This window comes from Anolis carolinensis, chromosome 2 (genome assembly GCF_035594765.1).
Source record: "Anolis carolinensis isolate JA03-04 chromosome 2, rAnoCar3.1.pri, whole genome shotgun sequence".
Taxonomy (NCBI): Eukaryota; Metazoa; Chordata; class Lepidosauria; order Squamata; family Dactyloidae; genus Anolis; species Anolis carolinensis.
This window is the reverse complement of record NC_085842.1, coordinates 267,669,874-267,690,018: the sequence shown is the minus strand read 5'-3', so window position 1 is coordinate 267,690,018 and position 20,145 is coordinate 267,669,874. Positions and strand designations below refer to the sequence as shown.

General features: G+C 43.7%; 1 protein-coding gene and 1 long non-coding RNA gene across 3 annotated transcripts in view; one reads left to right on the top strand and one right to left on the bottom strand.

Annotated features, from left to right (window-relative positions):
* The window catches only part of mcc (MCC regulator of WNT signaling pathway), a 252,256-nt gene that overhangs the window by 214,802 nt on the left and 17,309 nt on the right, over window positions 1-20,145 (bottom strand). Inside the window, exon 1 of one of the 2 annotated variants that reach the window (XM_062972175.1) lies at window positions 5,548-5,864. The exons of the other annotated variant lie outside the window; for it this stretch is intronic. The gene's annotated coding sequence lies outside the window, so the exon portion shown is untranslated. Of the gene's footprint in view, window positions 1-5,547; window positions 5,865-20,145 lie in introns of those variants that run through there. 2 annotated transcript variants of the gene reach the window in all.
* LOC134296674 (uncharacterized) lies at window positions 1,448-2,448 on the top strand. The gene is made up of 2 exons (XR_010003491.1): window positions 1,448-1,855; window positions 1,939-2,448. It is a non-coding gene; the product is annotated as an uncharacterized LOC134296674 (long non-coding RNA).

Sequence of the window (20,145 nt, the reverse complement as noted above, 5' to 3'; positions counted from 1 at the left end):
TTTTCTGGATCAAACTTCAGATATGTCCAAGCAGGAGAACGAAAAGAAAGAGAAAAACTACTGCTCCTTCCCAGGAAGAGGTGATACAGTCAGGGAATGATTCCATGAGTTGCCAATGATCAGAACTTGGAAAGTTATTCTTTATTCTTTAAAAGTAATTCATTCCTGTTGTACTTTATGATGTCTGATAAGGAATTTGTTATTGCTATGCATTGTCTTCATTGACTACGTAAGTAAATAATCTGTTGTCACTAATTTTGTTTCTTTAAGGTTCAATTGTTAACCTGTCTTTGTACTTTCTTGACTTTCTTCAGGAATCATTCAAAGTCTTTGCTATTTTCAGCTAGCAGCATGATGCCACCTGCATTTCTTAAACTGTTGATGTTCCTTCCTCCAATTTTCACACTTCCTTTCTTCAAGTCTAATCCTGCTTTGTATATGATACGAACAGCATAGAGTACAAGTTAAATAGATAATGTGAAAAAATGTAGTCTTGCCTTGCCAATTGAAAATCATCCCCCCCCCCCTTTTTTTGTATCCTGTTCTGATGGCCTCTTGTCATACATACAGGTTACACATCGGGACTATCGAAGTTGTGTAACACCCATTTCCTTAATAATGACCAATAGTTTTTCATAATTAGACATAATCAAAAGGTTTGCTATAATTAATAAAGAACATGCTGATTTCCTCGCAAAATTCTTTTGGAGACTCCATTATCATATATATGTTTTCAATGTGGTCACAAATGCCTTTCTCTCCTGATCTCAGTTGACAGCTGGCATTTTTTTTTTTTTGCTCCCTGGACCGTAAACTTATTTGTTGTGGAATTTTCAGGTGTAGTTTATGTGGGAAATTAATGTTTTGTTTAATGCTTTAATTCCCATTTCAGATAAAAAGATAAACCCCTTTGCCATTGTTCTTTGATCCAATGTTGCCTCTCCCCTAACTTAGGTGGAATTTTCTGCTAGATGAAATAACTTCTTTCTCTGAGTGTCCAAATAATGCTATTATTTGTTTTAAACCTTTGGCACTTTCCTTTTTCAGTAGATAATAATATGGTCTTGACATCCTTTTAGAACTTCATCTTACAATATTAACATTAGTATGCAATATTAATGTCAGTATCTGAAAAAGGTGAAATAATTTTTGAGATAGAACTAGCAAAAATCCAGAAATCCTGTCAACCATGAAAGGTATGATGAATTTCCATTTGTTCAATGTATTTCAAATCATTTTATATATCACTTTTTAATTTATGTTAAGCATCTTATTGATTCTCTCTCATATATTAACAGCCAAACATTTCCATGTCACTTGTTATGGTTGAGCCTTATGGCTCCGATATTGGGAGACGTGGTCGTAAGACTCCTCGGGAGTCAGATACTCTCGAGGAGCGAGAAAGGAAGCGGCTGCGGGACTTATTTGCAGAACCGTCTGACGAGGACTCCTTTGAGGGTTTTACTAAGAGAATGGAGGAAGAGATGGTTAGCTCAGAGGAGGATGACATGGAATGGACTCGTGTGAGGGAGGATTTGGGTGCCACTGGCAATGATAGTATGGAAGGCGATTGGGGACCTTCAGGATTAGACCCGTGGACAAGTTGGAGGGATGGAACGGGATCCACAGCTGGGGATGCTGTGGGGCGTAGTCAAAGGTGTTTCAGTTCTGATGAGGAAAGTGATGAGGAGACGCCCGGAATTAGGGGAACAGCTGATAGCGATGAGGAGCTGTAACTGGCATAAAATGGGGTTTGGAAGCAATGGCTAATTGCGTTGGGCAAGGTAATCTGGACGAACGCTTGGGCTCTGTGTGGGAAGTTCCTGAAGACGGGTGTGATTCGTTTGCTGACTACGTAAGTTACCAAGGACACTGGGCATAGACGGCGGGAGGAATTGTGTGGGCTTTTGTTGTGCAACCTGTGCTTAATCTTAATAGCTTGGACCTCCGTCGTCTTCTTGACGGACGCCATCTGTTTACTCTGGACTGACTGACTGACTGACTGACTACGGCCTCGGACTCTCCTTCCTGTGATTATCGTTGGAACTGGTGAACTACAAACGTCTGTACCTGCCTTACGACCTTCGGACCGGATTGGAACTTCGCTGACCGCTTCTGCCCTTGTCTGCTGCGTTTGTATCTGGAAATTGCTTGCTGTGTGGAGGAGTAACCTCTTAGTTACTCAAACATAGCTTTTTGCAGCAGAGAAGTATCTGCTGCCAGTTATTTGCATTTCTTTGAACCTTTTGTTCACCAGCTTTTGTTTGTTTAAGTCCCAGGCTGAAGTAAGCTTTTTTGGTTTAACCCGGATTAAACTCCGGTTTAATCCGGTTTATCTTTTGAACGTTTTCCTTGTGTCTTTTTACTTTTAAGGCCAATGTTTGCCTAGCCCTTGTCTTTTACGGGCATTTTTGGTTCTGTTACTCCAATAAACTCTGTTATATCTTATCTTGTGGCGTTCTGTCCTTGACATCACTTGCCAACCACTGGTCTGAGAAAATAAGCTTAATTTTGAAGTCAGTTATTTACCATAAACCATTATCTGCTGTGTTCAGAGCCGGCCCTAGGGAATTTTCAAGTACAGGCGAACAGAATTTTGGTGCCCCCCCCCCCCCAAAACCAATCACTGAAAAACAAAAGCGTTGGATAAGCAAAAATGTTGGATAATAAGGAGGGATTAAGGAAAAGCCTATTAAACATCAAATTACGTTATGATTTTACAAATTAAGCACCAAAACATCATGTTTTACAACAAATTAACAGAAAAAGCAGTTCAATACATGCTAATGTTATGTAGGAATTACTATATTTGCGAATTTAACACCAAACATTGAACTGGGATATAGGGCAGTGTGGACTTAGATAACCCAGTTCAAAGCAGATATTTTGGGTTATTCTGCCTTGATATTCTGGGTTATATGGCTGTGTGACAGCTACTCATAAATTCCCACCCCCATGCGTCCTACACATTCTGAGAATCTGCTGGAATTCTATGAAATGATCAAATGATGATGAATTACTTGAAATATGTAGTATTTATGCTTTTCTAAATGTACACAGAATTATTTTCCAGCAAAGATGCAACAGCAAGTGCACTTACCTACCAGGCATGGGCAAACATTGGCCCCCCAGGTGTTTTGGACTACAACTCCCACAATTCCTAACAGCCTCAAGCCCCTTGCTTTCCCCCCTTAGCCATTTAAGCTAAGGGGTAAAACCTGGACACAGTATATTATTTGAGAACATAGAAATGCTGGACCACTCTCACAACCACCATGTCAGACAACAGAGAAGTCACTGAAATCCACAAGCATGTGGACAATTCCAACAGAAAGGAGGAACCCATGACAATGAAGAGTATCTGGCTACCAGTATTTAAAAACTCAGGACAGTAAATAAAGAACAACACACACAAAAACAGAGGAATTCCAGACATGAATCAATCGGGCAGCTCACACCTCCCAACAAAGGATTCCCTCAAATAGGAAGCAGCCAGGCTTTGAAGCTGCAAGGCTATTCAGTGCTAATCAAGGTGGCCTATTGCAACATTCACACTTGCCTCCAGCAGACAAGAGTTCTTTCTCTTCCAACCTGGACTTTCAACAAATAATTAAGCCCCACTTCCCTAGTTTCGAACAGACCTCACAACCTCTGAGGATGCTTGCCATAGATGTGGGCGAAACATCAGGAGAGATTGCTTCTGAAACATGGCAATACAGACTGGGAAACCCACAGCAAACCAGTGTTTCTGGTCATGAAAGCTTTTGACAACAGGTTCCAGAAGTATTCTCTCCTGATTGATTAACACCTCCCAACAAAGGATTCCCTCAAGCAGGAAACAGCCAGGCTTTGAAACTGCAAGGCTTTTCAATGCTAATCAAGGTGATTAATGGCAACAGTCACACTGGCCTCCAACAAACAGACAAGAGTTCTTTCTCCCACCCTGAACATTCCACGGATATGTGTTATGAAATATTTTAATATTTTAATTGGGTTGCTGTGAGTTTTCCAGGCTGTCTGGTCATGTTCCAGAAGCATTCTCTCCTGACGTTTCACCCACATCTATGGCAAGCATCTTCAGAGGTTGTGAGGTTTGTTGGAAAATAGGCAAGTGGGGTTTCTATATCTGTGGAATGTTCAGGGTGGGAGGAATAACTCATTTCTGTTTGAGGCAGGTGTGAATATTTGAATTGGCCACCTTGATTTGCATGGAAAAGCCTTTCAGCTTCAAGAACTGGCTGCTTCCTGCCTGCGGGAATCCCTTGTTTGGAAGGGTTAACTGGCCCTGATTGTTTCTTGTCTTCTGAGTGATGTTCTTTTTTTACTGTCCCAATTTTAGCTTTTTTAATACTCAGATTTTGTTCATTTTCATGGTTTCTTCCTTTCTGTTGAAATTCTACAGATACATAAACGCCACTTGCCTAGTTTCCAACAGATCTCACAACCTCTGAGGGTAAAATATATATATTTACTGCATTTTTACCCCGCCCTATCTCAACCTCAAAGGGAACTCAGGGCGGCTTCCTGGTTGGCTGGAGCGGTACCTATTGATCTACTCACATTTTGCACATCTTTGAACTGCAAAGTTGGCAGAATCAGAATATAATATAGAATATGATTACTGTGTTATGTTCTGAAAATCTGTATTATTATTACGGTATCATTATGCTCTGCTAATATTGTGCGATGCTGATAATATAATACATTGTACGTAAATATGACAATATTATTCGTAAACCGCTCTGAGTCCCCTTTGGGGTGAGAAGGGCGGGATATAAATGTAGTAAATAAAATAAAATAAATAAATAATGAATACACTCTCATTATTGTGTTTATTACATTAATATGTATGTCAATATGCATAGTATTGTGTTTATCACATTAACAGGTATATCAATATGTAATAAACTCCCATTATAGTGTTTATTACATTAATATGTATGTCAGTATGCAGAGTATTGTGTTTATTACATTAATATGTATATTAATATGCACAGTAGTGTGTTTATTACATATCTATCTATCTATCTATCTATCTATCTATCTATCTATCTATCTATCTATCTCAATCTCTTTAACCAGGGCTGGATTTTGTGGTTTTCTTCATGGGGTTGGACTAGATGTCCTTTGGGGTTCCCCCTTTCCAATCTAAGATACTTTCAGGAGCTAATGCAAAGCCTTTGGAGTCTTTTTGGGATTGTTTACATTCAAAAATGGGGGAATCTCCATCTCTCTTCCCATAGTAAATCCCAATATTATGTATATATGTGTGTATATGTATGTATGTATACACACACACACACACATTGCAAACAAAAGGATCCCCCTCATTTATGTTGCAAAGGGAAAAGAGAAAGAGCAGCAGGTAGTAGGAATGGTTGGGAGGAAAGAGAACAGAGAGAGGGCCCAAAGGAAAAAGCATCCAAGGTCCCAAGGCCTGGTCCCTCTTCCAACAACAATAAACCCCGTTAGCAAAGGCCCCCCGCCCCCCCCCTCCCCAAGCAAAACAAGCCCCTTAAATGGACTCACAAATAGAAAAATACTTACTAAAATGGGAAGGCAGTGAGTGGGTCACAGTGGCTTGGCTTCTCCCCACACTCCCTCGCTCCTTTCCCCCTTCTCCCTTCTTCCTTTCCCCCCAATCCCACTGCTTGCTTTACAGGGGAGGCAAAAGGATCAAAGGGACCCAAGCCAGCTCCACGTGGAGCCTGATTCCTTCTGTTTGGCTGCTGCAAGGCAAGTTGCAGCCAAGTGGGGGGGAGGTGCTGGGCTTCCCAGTCTGCAAACTGCCCAACATCCTCCTTCTCCAGAGGGAGCTGCTGGGTGCTTTGCAGACTGGAGAAGTGCTGTTTCACTCTGCAAACGGCCCAACGTCTTCCTTCTGGGGAGGAAGGCACTGGGCTCTGCAGAGCAGAGGCACAGCAGCGGAGGCAGGAGTTGCCTTGATGGCGCCCCCTACAAGATGGCGCCTCAGGCAAATGACTAGTTTGCCTCTCGGTTGAACCGTCACTGGCTGTGTTACATTTAGGAGTTCTATAGATGAGTTCCAAATGTAAGATCAATATTTTCTGCATAAAAATCCACAACAGGATTTCAATCATTTATTTCAAACCTATTAATGGCTCCTTAAGCACAGAAAATGGAAGGCAAGAAAAGAGATTCAATTTTATACCACTAGACAGGCATGTGGGGCCCCTGGTGGTGGCGCAGTGTGTTAAAGCGCTGAGCTGCTAAACTTGCAGACCGAAAGGTTCCAGGTTCAAATCCCGGGAGCGGAATGAAAGCCCGCTGTTAACCCCAGCTCCTGCCAACCTAGAAGTTCGAAAACATGCAAATGTGAGTAGATCAATAGGTACTGCTCTGGCGGGAAGGTAACGGCGCTCCATGCAGTCATGCCAGCCACATTACCTTGGAGGTGTCTACGGACAACACCGGCTCTTTGGCTTAGAAATGGAGATGACCACCAACCCCCAGAGTCGGTCACGACTGGACTTAACGTCAGGGGAAAACCTTTACCTTGCCTTTACCTTAGACAGGCATGTAGCTGGGGGGTGGCTTGAGGGGCTTCCCCCCCCCCCCAAAATTCTCAGGGTGGTCCATGAGAAGGCCTTACATTTATTATTTAAACTGTTATGTTTATTCATATAATGATCCGATCACCATGCTCAATATATCCCATATGCATGGGGGTATTGGGATAACGATACAAAAGGTTTGCTAGGGTAGATCCCCCCCCCCCCCGCTTAGACTCAGCCCCCCCCCCCCAAATCAAAATCCCAGCCCCCTCCAAATCAAAATCCTGGTTACGGGTCTACCACTAGAGTTCTCAAATACTACTGAATCTATTGCTTTGTTTTTGACCATTGCTTGGCTGTGTAATTTACTCAAAATATTTATATATATGGTACTTCCAAGTGACCATATCAAACATCTCTGCTTTGTTTAAAGACACTATAGTAACAAATTTCGTTCTTACTGCTGAACAATCTACATGAAAAATATTTGTATTAATTCAGGTATCATTCTACAGTGTATTTTATGAAGCCAAAACTGTGCTTATTATGATAGTAATTCTATTTATAGAAGTGAAAATATATATGTATGTTCCACAAAGGCTCCTACATGTTTTGATAAATCTGGACCAAACTGGGTATGCATACCCTTCATTATCTAACTTAAAATATTGGTGGTGTTTCAACTAAAAATCCATCCCTTTAAGGTTAGGGCCTCAAAAATAAATATGTATGTATGCAACACTCAACCACATGCAACCATAAGGACAGGTTGCTTACCTGTAACCATGTTTCTTCGAGTGTACTCTGTGAATTCACACTAATGGAGAAGCTGCGCCTGCGCAGGTTCCGACGGAAACTCTTCCAAGCTGAAGTTCAAATTTTGGCGGTAACCACGCCCCCCTTCCCAAGGGGCATATAAGGCAGCCCCAGGCGCCCGCTCTCCAGTTCCTACGCCGCCAAGGCAACGAGAAAGGGAGAGGTTTGCCAGAGGGGAAGGAAGGGCGGGTTTGTGTGAATTCACAGAGTACACTCGAAGAAACATGGTTACAGGTAAGCAACCTGTCCTTTTTCTTCGTGTACTCTGTGAATGCACACTAATGGAGACTGACACGCTAAGGTCCCGGATGGTGGGACAAGGCAAACTCGACAACCAGTGAATGTCCAAACATAAGTTTATTAGGACACATTGAGATAACAGTCCCAAGAGACCAGTGCAAAAAGTTGTCCGAAAGGACCAGTGCAATGCAAACATGAGCATAGTAGAAGAGAAAAACATAACATATAGAAAATACTCAATAAACATAATAGAAACACGCAATTGCGTATAGTGCATATAAACGCTCTCCCAGGGGGGAGAGGGGAAAAACATTATGCCCTTTGACATACCCGCCAGGGTCAATAAGGCGTTACAAAGCAACAGAGCAACTGCTCAACACAATCAGGGAAAAACATATCCCCAGAGGTAGGTATGGGGAGAAAAACTGGCCCATAACTTGAAGGAGAGGTATAGAGAGTCACCTGCGGGTGAGTATAGTCAGGATAGGCAAGATGAGAGTACTGATCTTGCGAAGGCCGAGTCCTTTAGGGCTCTATTGTCTAGCCTGTAGTGAGACAAATGTAAGAGGGTTCGACCAGATTGCCGCTTTACATATGGAGTCAAGCGGAATACCTCTAAGGAAGGCGGTCGAAGCCGAGAGGCCTCTAGTCGACCTCGGACGGATGGATGGAGGAGGAGGGCGCTTGGCTAGTTCGTAGGCCAACTCAATGGCCTGCGCAATCCAATGGGACAACCTCTGGGAAGAGATGGGGTTACCCAACTTGTCCGGGGCATAGGCGACAAAGAGTCTTTGAGTCTTACGGATGTCCTTGGTACGGTCCCTGTAGAAGAGGAGTGCCCTGCGAACGTCGAGAAGGTGCAGTTTTTGCTCGAGAGGAGAGGAGGGGTTAGAGAAGAAAGCTGGTAGGACAATGTCCTGATTGAGGTGGAAAGCTGACACCACCTTAGGGAGAAAGGTAATGTCCGGGCGAAGAACAGCGCGGTCATGGTGGAAACGTAGGTAAGGCTCATCGACCCTGAGAGCAGCAAGCTCGGATGGCCGTCGTGCCGACGTGATTGCCACTAGAAAGGCCAGCTTCCACGAAAGCAATCGGAGATCGGTCGAGGCAAGCGGTTCGAAGGGAGCAGAAGTGAGTTGAGAAAGTACAAGTTCGAGGTTCCAGCCCGGCGTAGGTGGTAGCGACGGTGGGCAGATGTTGTTGTAGCCTCGGAGAAATGTTTTAATCAAGTGGTGAGAGAAGAGAGATGGCTGACCATGGCGTTGAAAAGACCAGGAAAGAGCTGCGAGATAAGCCTTAATAGAAGCGAGAGAGAGTTTCTTCTCGACAAGGGTCATAAGGAAGTCGAGGACCACCGATACCGAGGTTGGAAAGGTGTCGACGTTACGGGATCGAAGGAAGGCGTGAAAGCGAGAGAGTTTGTAGGTATAAGCCTTGGTAGTAGACGGCTTATGGGCTGCTCGAAGAACATCTTGCAGGTTCTGCGGAAGGGAGGCTAGGTAAGAATCCTCCATGCAGTGAGATGAAGGGAAGGAAGGTCCGGGTGAAGAATTTGGCCGTCCTCTCTCGAGAGAAGGTGCGGCGAAGGAGGTAGAGGGCGAAACGTTCCTCTGGAGAGACGAAGAAGGGCTGGATACCACGGTTGGCGGGGCCAGGCCGGAGCTATGAGAATCGCTGTGACCGAGATCGAGAGGAGTCTTTCGAGAACCTTCGGTATGAGGGGAATCGGTGGAAAAAGATAAAGCATCTCCGCTGACCAGTCCAGCAGAAAGGCGTCCCCTAGACAGCCGGGGAAGGAGTTCGGGGGAAGTCTCGCTCCGTAGCGGGGTAGCTGAGCGTTCCGGGGAGACGCGAAGAGATCCAGAGTAGGCCGTCCCCAGTGTAGGAACAGATCGTCGAGGATCTCGGGATCGAGTTTCCACTCGTGAGAGGAAGATGTCATCCTGCTGAGGGCATCCGCCAAGTCGTTCTGGGCACCCGGAAGGTGAATCGCGGAGACCTGAACGTCGTGGGCTATGCACCAAAACCAGAGACGGGAGGAGAGGTGCATCAACTTCCTCGAGCCCGTACCGCCCTGTTTGTTGATGTAGAATACTGCTACCAGATTGTCCGATTGAATGAGGATGGACTTGTGACAGATGAGGCGGGAGAAAGCTTTCAGAGCTTTGAGAATGGCGAGAAGCTCGAGGAAGTTTATGTGGTTGGTCCTCTCGGATGGGGACCAAAGATCCTGGACCGTTAGACCGCTCATGTGGGCTCCCCAAGCGTAGGTGGAGGAGTCCGTGGTTATGGTTAGCGAGGGCGGGGTTGGATGAAATGGAAGGCCCCTGCACACGTTCCGGTGAGACGTCCACCATGAAAGGGACTGCCGGACGATCGACGGTACCGACAAGTACTTGGAGTTGTGGTGGTAGAACGGCTTGAAAGTGTCTATAAACCACCTTTGTAGGACCCGAAGATGCAGCCTGGCAAAGGGGGTCGTGAGAACCGTGGAGGCCATGTGGCCTAGAAGGACTTGAATGGCACGGGCTCTGACCCTCCGGGCGGATCGACATAGGGCGATCTGGTGGCGGAGAGCTAGGAATCTGTCGAGCGGTAGTGAAACAGTCTCTGCGACGGAGTCGAAGAGGGCTCCGATGAACCGGATTTGGGTCGACGGGGAGAGATTTGACTTCTCGGCGTTGAGTTGGAGGCCGAGAGATTTTAGAAGACGCAGCGTGAAGGAGACATGGCTTTCGAGAAGAACAGGGTCGGGTCCGACCAGAAGCCAGTCGTCCAGATAAGGAAAGACCGTGATGCCATGTAGCCTGAGGTGGGCCGCTACGGCGGCGACGACTTTGGTAAAGACCCTTGGAGCCGTGACAAGACCGAAGGGTAAAACGGTAAATTGGTAGGTTTGGTCGAGAACTTTGAAACAGAGGAACCGTCTGTGAGCCTCCCGTATTGCCACGTGGAAGTAGGCGTCTCGTAAGTCTATGGAGGCAAAGTAGTCTCCCCGCTGCAGCATCGGGAGGATAGAGGCAATAGAGACCATCCTGAATTTGGAAGGGCGAATGAATATATTGAGGGCCCTTAGGTCCAGAATGGGGCGTAGCCCGCCCCCCCTTTTTGGGACTGTAAAGTATCTGGAGAAGAAACTTAGAGGATCCAGTTCGGGAGGGGAGGGACGGATGGCCCCTTTGGCCAATAAGGCATCGATTTCGGCCAGTATCTCTGGAGAAGGAGTTGAACAGAGAATGCGACCTGTAGGTGGGAGCTCTGAGAACTCTAAGGCGTAGCCGTCTTGGACAATGCGAAGAACCCATGCATCTGAAGTAATGGATTCCCACCGACTGTAAAAGGGGGCCAGGCGATCGGCGAAGGCACAGGAGGGTCGAGGTAGCGTGGGCTCTACAGCGGTAGCGGACGAGGAGCTTTGGAAGGGGATGGCGTCAGGCACGCCGGATAGCCTGCGGAGGAGCGGGGGTGGTTCGACCGCGTTGCTTTTGCGGATGAGGTCCCCGACGAGGTTGGTGATGGCTTTGATTGTTCGAGCCCGAGGGCCGCTTGAAAGAATGGTGTCGGAAAGATTGTGGCGGGAAGCGGCGGAAGCGGTGAGGGAACCAGCGGGTGCGCTGTGGTTGCGGTTGGTCGCCACATTTAGACGCAAGAATTTTAAAGTCATGATTAGACTTGAGCTTGTCGTCGGTACCGGAGTTAAATAGTCCGAGTGCATCAAATGGGAGGTCCTCAATGACCTGTCTGGAAGATGAAGAGAGACCCGAAGACCTCAGCCAGGCGTGACGACGGATGGATATCGCGTGAGCAATCATCTTGCCCGCAGTATCGCCTGTATGCTTCGCCATCTGTATTTGGTGGTGGGCAAGCGAGTCAGCTTCCTGCTGGAGGGTAGTAAGGACGGAGCGGTCTTCGTCCGACAGCTTAGTGAAGAAGGGCTGTGCCTTCTCCCAGATAATTTGTTGGTAGGCGCCCATGCAGGCTGCCTAGTTTGCCATCCGGCAAAGCAAAAGGGCTCCAGAGTAAAGTTTTCAACCCACGGCGTCGAAGCGCTTCCCTTCTCTGTCGGCCGGAGTGTTCGACTGACGACCTGAGGATTGAGAGGCCTTGACGACCAGGGAGTTGGGGTCGGGGTGGTGTTTGAGCCACTCCAAGGTATCATCGTCGGTACGGTACCAAGTCTCGATCCTCTTCGAGGTCGGAGGAATGGAGGAAGGGGTTTTCCAGGAGGCCTGGATAACATCCAAGAGATAAGGCAGGAAGGGGAGTAGCGTGGCCGGCGGAGCTTGGGCCTGCACCCTTTTGAAAACTGGATCAGACACTGCCTTGGAAGTCTGTTTGATCTCCAAACCCAGGGCGTCGGCCATTCTGACCATTTGATCAGAGAAAGCACGAATATTGTCAGTAGGAGAAGGCGGGTCCGCCTCATACGCATCGTGAGGAGGAGAGAGGTCGAGACCGAGAGAGACTACCGAAGCAGAGAGAACAGAGTCTGGGCGGTCAATGTCAGCATCTTCCTCCTCAGGCCCTTGGGGGGACTGAGGGGGAGAAGAAAGCACAGTCTCAGGGGGAGGCATGGCCTCGCGAGAAGAGAGTGCCGGGAGCCGAGAATCCTTAGAGGCTGAGGCCTGGGCCGCCCGAGCCAGGCGAGCCGTTTGTCTACCACGCTCCGGTGTTGAGGTGGGAGGGAAGAGCTGTTGGCGCGAAGAGTGAGGCGGCGCAGGCGGCTCCGGTACCGGCACCCTGACCACCGTTTGGGTAGAGTGGTGGGGTGAGTCCTGCAGCTCCCCGTCGGATAGGGGGTGCAACGGAGATTGAGAAACGTCTCTAGGCCTCTGGGCTGGCACGATAGGAGAAGACCTTCTCGAGGAGGTTGCCGAGGAGGACAGCGGGTCTCTCCTTGAGGAGGCCGAGGAGGAGGAGCGCTGAGTCAGCCGTTTTTTTTGTCGGCGGTTGCTTGGATGCAACCCTCAAGGACTTGCCAGGTGTGGGAGGAACCACAGCTGAGTCAGATTGCGCTCGACGAGACTCCTCGTGAGCCCTCTTAAAGGCTATCTTAATGGCAGAGGAGGAAGGTGGGGAGCCGATACGAGAGCGAATCGACGTCACCGAAGCCAGAGAGCTCGACGTCGAGGAAGGCCCCACCTTCCCGGAACGGGTCGATACAGTAGCCGTCGTCACAGTACACGGCAGTTTTGCCGGTTTAGCAGTCCTGGGAGTCCTGGACGCCCTGGACGAGACCGAGGAGGCTTTAGTTGTCGGAGGCTTGGCTGTTGGCGCCGACATCGCTCTCAGAGCTGAAGAAGACGATGCACCCGACGTCGACGGAGTCGGTTCTGGCGCGAGAGATCTTTCGTAGAGCGCCGCTCTAAGCCTAACGGCTCTGTTCTTTCTGGCCTGAGCTGTGAGAGCTAGGCAGAAACGGCAGGTACCGACCACATGAGCCTCGCCAAGACAGAAGAGGCACTTGGCGTGGCCGTCCGAATCAGGAATTTTAGCAGCACACTGCGTGCAGCGCTTGAAACGAGTAGTAGACATGCGAAGAGTCCGAAGTGAACCTTGCGGCGGAAAAAAAGGAACTGGAGAGCGGGCGCCTGGGGCTGCCTTATATGCCCCTTGGGAAGGGGGGCGTGGTTACCGCCAAAATTTGAACTTCAGCTTGGAAGAGTTTCCGTCGGAACCTGCGCAGGCGCAGCTTCTCCATTAGTGTGCATTCACAGAGTACACGAAGAAAAAGAAGGCACTATATAGATAGAAAGGAGAGATGATAAATGGAAGAGGGTTAGAGCGTCAACAGGGTGACAACCTAAGAGCTTTTCTCAGAGAGCCAGAGCATTGTCTTTTAGACATATTAAGAGATGCCTTCTCAAAGAGTCAGATAGAGAAAGAGGTGGATGGGAAAGGGGAGTCCCTAAGATGACAAAATGTAGGTAGAATCCTATCTTCAGAGCAGTGCATCCTATCTTCAGAGAGTTAATCTGTGCTGATAAGTGGAGTACTGAAACTTTTATAATACAATAGCTTATGTACCCAGTATTGCTCAGGTATGCATTTCCCAATGGGACCATTCATAAAATTATAAAGCTAACAATGAATATTTCTAATAAACAGCATTGGAAAATGCATGCTCAGGCACCGTTGGGTATATTCACTAGTAGAGTCTTGCTTATCCAACCTTCGCTCATCCAACATTTTTTTTTAAAAAAAATATTTTTTATTCAAATTTCAAAGTTTACAGTGAAACGGGAAATACGGGGGGGGGGAGGGTGAACTAAGGGATTGATGTGACATGGGACGCTGCAACTAAGTTGTTACGGGGCAAGAAGAAAGAGACATGTGGAACAAAAAAAGAAGAAGAAAAAAAAACAAAAAAAAAAACAAGAAAAACCCAAAACAAAACAAAAACAAAAACAACAAAAAAAGGGATTAAGGGGTCGACAATTTGGAAAGGAACCCTAGCTGGGGGGGGGGGGGGAGGGGGGAAGTTGACTTCCAATCGGCTAACTTCCATCTTCATTACATTTGATTTCTTCATTTCGTCATATCTTGAATATATTCTTCAAGGAGCAACCAATTTGTCTCTTTCATTACTCTTCCCGTTGTTTTTTTCATCAAGAAGGTCAGCCTGTCCATATTTTTAATGTCCATTAATTTCTCCAGCCACAGTTCTTTCGAAAGATTTTTCTTCTCCTTCCAATTTCTTGCAATCACAAGTCTGGCTGTGGTAACAGCGTAAGTAAATATTCTTTCCTTACTGTCTTTTTCTTTCTCTGACTTTATCTTTCTCTCTTCTTTGAAATTATATAGTCCTAATAGGTAATACTCTGGTTTACATTCAAATTCTAATTTTAAAATCTTTTTACATTCATTGTGGATTGTTCTCCAATACTTTTTAATTTCTTTACAATTCCACCACATGTGGAAATATGACCCCACTTGTTCTCTACAATGCCAGCATCTGTTGTCCTTATCTTTGTACATAAATCCTAATTTTTTGGGTGTTAAATACCATCTGTGTATTGTCTTTAGCCAATTTTCCTTTAGATCAGTCGAGTAACACAATTTAATCTTTTTATTCCATATGTCATTCCATTCATCTATGGTTATCGGCCTGCCTATATTTCTAGACCATTTTGTCATTGATTCTTTGACGATTTCCGTTTCTGTGTTCCACTCTAATAGTTTGTTGTATATTATTGTTATAATTTTTTCCCCTTTTGAGTAAATTGTCCCAGAAGTTAGTGTTAGTGCTAAAACCTATTATTTTGTCTTTTTTATAATGCTCAGTTAGTTGATAATATTGTAGCCATGTAATATTCTCATATTCTATTTTGATTTCCTCCCATCCTTTCATAATGGGTGCAATCGCTCCTGTCTCTGTTTTTTTGATAATTTCAGAGTATGTTGGCCATTTTTGTCAACCGAGTAGTCTACGTTGCGTTGCCTCTAGAGGAGACAGCCAAAGAGGAGTTTTTTCATAGAGGAATCTTTTATATTTTATCCAGGTTGCCATTAAGGCTGATCTAATGAAATGGTTTCCGAATTGTTTATCTATTTTGATTTTATTCTGCCATAAATAACCATGCCACCCCCACCTCAAATCATGTCCTTCTAATGTTAAAGTTTTTATCTTCTTCAATCTTACCCAATCTATTACCCAGTCCAGGGCACATGCCTCATGATATAGCTGTAAATTGGGGAGATCAAAGCCTCCTCTTTCTTTTGGGGTGGTCATCGTTGCATACTTGATTCTTGGTTTTTTATTATTCCATATAAATTTATTTATTACCCGGTTCCAATCATTAAATAGTTTTTTGCCTCTGATAATGGGGATATTACGAAATAGATATAATAATTTGGGCAGGACATTCATTTTAATCACCGCTATCCTCCCCAATAGTGAAATATTTAAATTCTTCCAATTCTCTAAATCTTTTTTAATCTCCTTCCATTTTGCTCCGTAATTAAGCTCTAATATTTGATTATTTCTATTTCCAATCCAAATTCCTAAGTATTTAAATTTCTTAACAATGTTTAGTCCCGAATTATCTTTCAAAATACCCTGGCTTTTATCTGACATATTCTTTGTTAATATTGTTGTTTTTTCCATGTTGATTTTAAAACCTGCCACGGACCCATACTTCTCTATTATCTCTAACCAATCTTTTATACTATCTTTTGGGTTTTCTATTACACAGATCACATCGTCGGCGAATGCTCGTACCTTTATCTCTTGTTTTCCTATTTTAATACCCTTTAATTTTTCCTCTTTTCTTATTGATCTCAAAAGAATTTCCAAGGTAAATATAAAAATTAGAGGTGACATTGGGCAGCCCTGTCTTGTTCCCTTTTTAATTTCGAATTCTTCTGTAAGTAGGCCGTTTATTTTAATTTTTGCATATTGTTTTTCATAAATTGTGTTTATTCCATTTTGAAATTGATTTCCCATATCCAATTCATTAAATAATTTTTTTTTAAATCCCAATTTACCTTGTCAAACGCTTTCTCAGCATCTAGTGCTAAGAAACCCACTTCTTTTTGATGATTTTGTTCATAGTATTCTATAGCATCGAGAATTATCCGAATATTATCTTTTGTACTACGATTGGGGAGGAAGCCGGCTTGATCCTCTCCAATCCATATATTTAAAAATTTTGTAAATCTTTCTGCTAATACTTTGGTATAAATTTTATAGTCACTATTTAACAATGAAATAGGTCGATAGTTTTTTACATTGCTTGGATCCGTGCCTTCTTTATGTATTAGAATAATTTCGGCCTTTTTCCACGAGTCAGGGATTTTTCCCTCACTGAGGGCTTCATTCATAATTTTCCTTAAGAATTCAATTACTGTTTCTTGATCAATTTTATAAAAACCGGCTGAGAAGCCGTCTGGACCGGGGGCTTTATCTGAATTTAGTTTTTTAATGGCATTTTTAATTTCCTCTATTGTAATTTCCTTGTTTAGATTTAATCTTTGATCCTCTGAAATTTTGGGTAGCTTTTGTTTACATATATATTCTGTTATATCTTCTAAGTTAATTGTGTCTTTTTCGTACAATTTTTTGTAAAATTTCTCGAATGCCATCTTTATTTCATCATCTGTAAAAATATCTTTTTCATTAGCTTTAATTGTTATTATTTGCTGTCTATTCTTTTTCTTTCTTATTGTCCTGGCAAGCCATTTCCCCGGCTTATTGGCATTTTCAAATAAATTTTGTCTTGTCCATTTTAGTTGATTTGCCAGGGTCTCTAATTGCAGGTTTGTCTTATCTTTTTGTAGGGATTTTAATTTTATTAATGTTTTACTTGTACCTAAATTTAGTTTCAATTTCTTTTCCAAATCTTCAATATCCCTTTGTATTTCTTGCAGTTTTTGATTTTTAATCCTATTTTTTCTTGCTTTTTGTTGTATGAAATGCCCCCTCGCATATGCCTTATAAGCATCCCAAATTATTTGCGGGCTAGTGTTTTGATTGTCATTTAATAAGAAATATTATTTCGTCATTTGTTTTATTCTCTCAATATCCTCTTCCTGTTTAATCAAATTACTATCTAATCTCCAGCATCTATTAGACTTGCTCTTATTAATAAACATTTCTATTGGGCAGTGGTCTGATAAATCCCTCGCTAATATTTTTGTTTCATTTATTTTGGACATTAAGCTTTTGGATACCCAAATCATATCTATTCTGGTCCATAGCTTGTGCCTATTTGAATAATATGTAAAGTCTTTTTGGTTTGGATTTTTTATTCTCCAAGTATCATATAAATCAAATTCTTCTATTAGCTGGAAGAAATTTTTTGGAAGAGATTTATTTTCCATCTTTTTGTTTTTACTTTTTAGTGTTGATTTATCTAGGCTACTGTTTATAATTCCATTAAAGTCTCCCAGTATTATCCAGTGATCCGCTTCAACTTGATTGAGCATAGCCCTTAAAAATTTAACAAATTTGCGCTTTGGACCATTCGGCATATAGACATTACATATTAAAATAGTTTCTTGACCAATTAATATTTCAACTGCAATAATTCTTCCCTCTTGATCTCTGAATTCCTCTGTTGGTTTTAGTTTTTCATCTATATATAATGTGACGCCCCCTTTTTTTTTTTAGTATCTAACGAATGGAAAGCAATACCTAATTCAGGATTTATTAAATGATTAATATGTTTGTTAGTAATACGTGTTTCCTGTAAGGCTGTGATCTCATACTTATTTTTAATTAGATAATTAAACAACCTTCTTTTTTTAATTTGAGAATTTAAACCATTGATATTGTTTGAAAATATCTTTATTGAGTTTAAAAAGCTACTCATGTTTAGCTGCGTCGCTCACTACCTCCTCCTCTTCTTCCGACACTTCCTCTGACTCGTTGTCAATAAACAGGGATGACTGTATCTCCTTTGGCGAGTCTTGTCTTCTTTTCTTTGGTTGTCTTGGGTTCTTTTCCAGGCTTGGTGGTTGTGCTTTAGATTTCTGAGACAAGTCCCTTTTTAGCTTCCTGTAAAATTCATCCGCTTTTTCTTCCGATTTTATCCAAACTTTGTCATCTTTATAAGTTAACATCAGGCCCTCCTGCCTCTCCCATCTGAATCTAATTTGCAGACGTTTTAACTCATCCGTTAAAAAAAACATTTCCTTCGGTTGTTCAAGGTCGATTGGGGAAATTCTTTGTAGATCATGATTTTCTTCTCCTTATATGTAGTCGGGTTGAGTTTGGACCTTCTAAATATTTCTTCCCTTGTAGAGCGTTTGACCAAATGGACAATTGTATCTCGTATCTGTCTTGTTTTTCTTGGCATAGTTTGTGTATATTCTGTGAGCTGTGTCTATTTGTCCTGCAGCCTCTACCTCAGAACAGTTCAATATCTTGGCTATTATTTGAGCAGTGATTTGTTTTATATTTTCTTTTGGATCTTCAAGTATGTTTCTAAATCTCAATTGGTAATCTGTTTCATTTCGTTCTAACTTTTCTTGTATCTTTTCTAATTTGGCATTTTTAAATTCCATCGCCTCTATTTTATTATGTAATTTCATCTGGGTTTTCTCCACCTTATTGTTTTGTAGTTTTAACTCAGAGATCTCTTGGGCATTGTTTAGAACTTCTGATTTAATCCTTATTATCTCCTCTTTGATTTCTCTCTTAAGATCTGCCATGTCTTCTTGTATTTGTTTTTGTTGAATATCCTGTTTAATAGCTATTTCATGCACTTCTTTCTGAAGGAGATCTTGCTTAGCTGAGATACTCTGGATCTCTCGTAGCAGTTCCCTCCAATTAGCCTCCTCCGGCAGGGAGTTCCTCCTCTGCATGGCTTTCACATCTTTTAAGTCTTTATCATTTTTCCCTCTAGGTGTCATCATTTTGTCTTACTTTGTTCACACAGACTTATGTAATAGAAAAGGAGGGGGTTTGTCGTAAATAAAAGGAGGGGAGAAACACTTGTACCCTCGCAGCCTTCTGTCTGCCGTCTCTGGGTCTGTTTAATACTCTTCCAGTGGGCTTGCTTTACTCAGCCTTATTTGTTTTGTTAGTTTACTTTTGTCTTTGACTTTTCGGCAATCCACCTTCACCACCACTGACCTCTTCTGGTGAGTATGCAGCAGTTACCGCCCATCCGGCATTGCTGTTTCTGCTCTCCCGGTATGCTATTCGCTGGTGTGTGTCTCTTAAAGGGGTCCCCCCTGCTTCCTGTTCCCAGGAGCAGATCTCGCAGTCGGCTCAAGTTGCGGACTACTCCCCAACTCTCGCGTGACTATTTGTGGGATGCGTCTCAAAGACACAACACCTCACTCCGTCACTTCTTTCCAAGGTCAGTGTGTTGTTTGATGGATGGTGGGCTTTCCCTTCCCTTTCCTCCTCTCCTCTCCTCTCCTTTCCTTCTGCAAACTTGCCACACCAAGATGAGGTTACCTCTGATTCCCCGCGTGGAAATCTTAGTGAAAAAACAAACCATTCACTACCATCACCAGGCTTTTTCTCTCCTCGCACTGGGGGGGGGGGGGCAATTTCTCAATCTTAGTGATATCGGGTATCAAATTCTGAGACTCTGATAGGTTTAGTTAGTTTTTTAGTTAGTTTTTATTCTGTAGCAGCAAAGCTACAGCCAGCGCTTATAGTTTGCGGTCGACTCTTTCAAACCTCTAATCCTTTAATCCTTTAATCCTTCAGTCCTTGTGGCAGACCGGCTCCTATTAACAACTATATATATTGTTTATTTATTTGTCATATAGTCTTTTTTTGTGGAAGTTAGCGATTCAAAAGTATTACTCACATTCTTATCCGGCCCCCCTGTCCACCGGATATTTATTTTCTTGCAATCTTCATTTCTTTATTGAAGTGAGCGCGACGGATGGCTTGTGTCGAACTCTATCTGCTTCCCGAGCCGCGCCTTGCTTGCCGGAGCTCCCGGGCCCTCTCGAACCCCCACCCTTGAGGAGTGGAGGATCTCTGGGGCCGTCGGGATGAGCCTTACCGGCTTGACAACCTCCTCTCGCTTCAATCTGCGAAGAGGGGTTGGGTCTACGACCCTGAGCAGCGCGACATCGGTCGGTTCGCCAGAGCCCTAGCGAACCATGT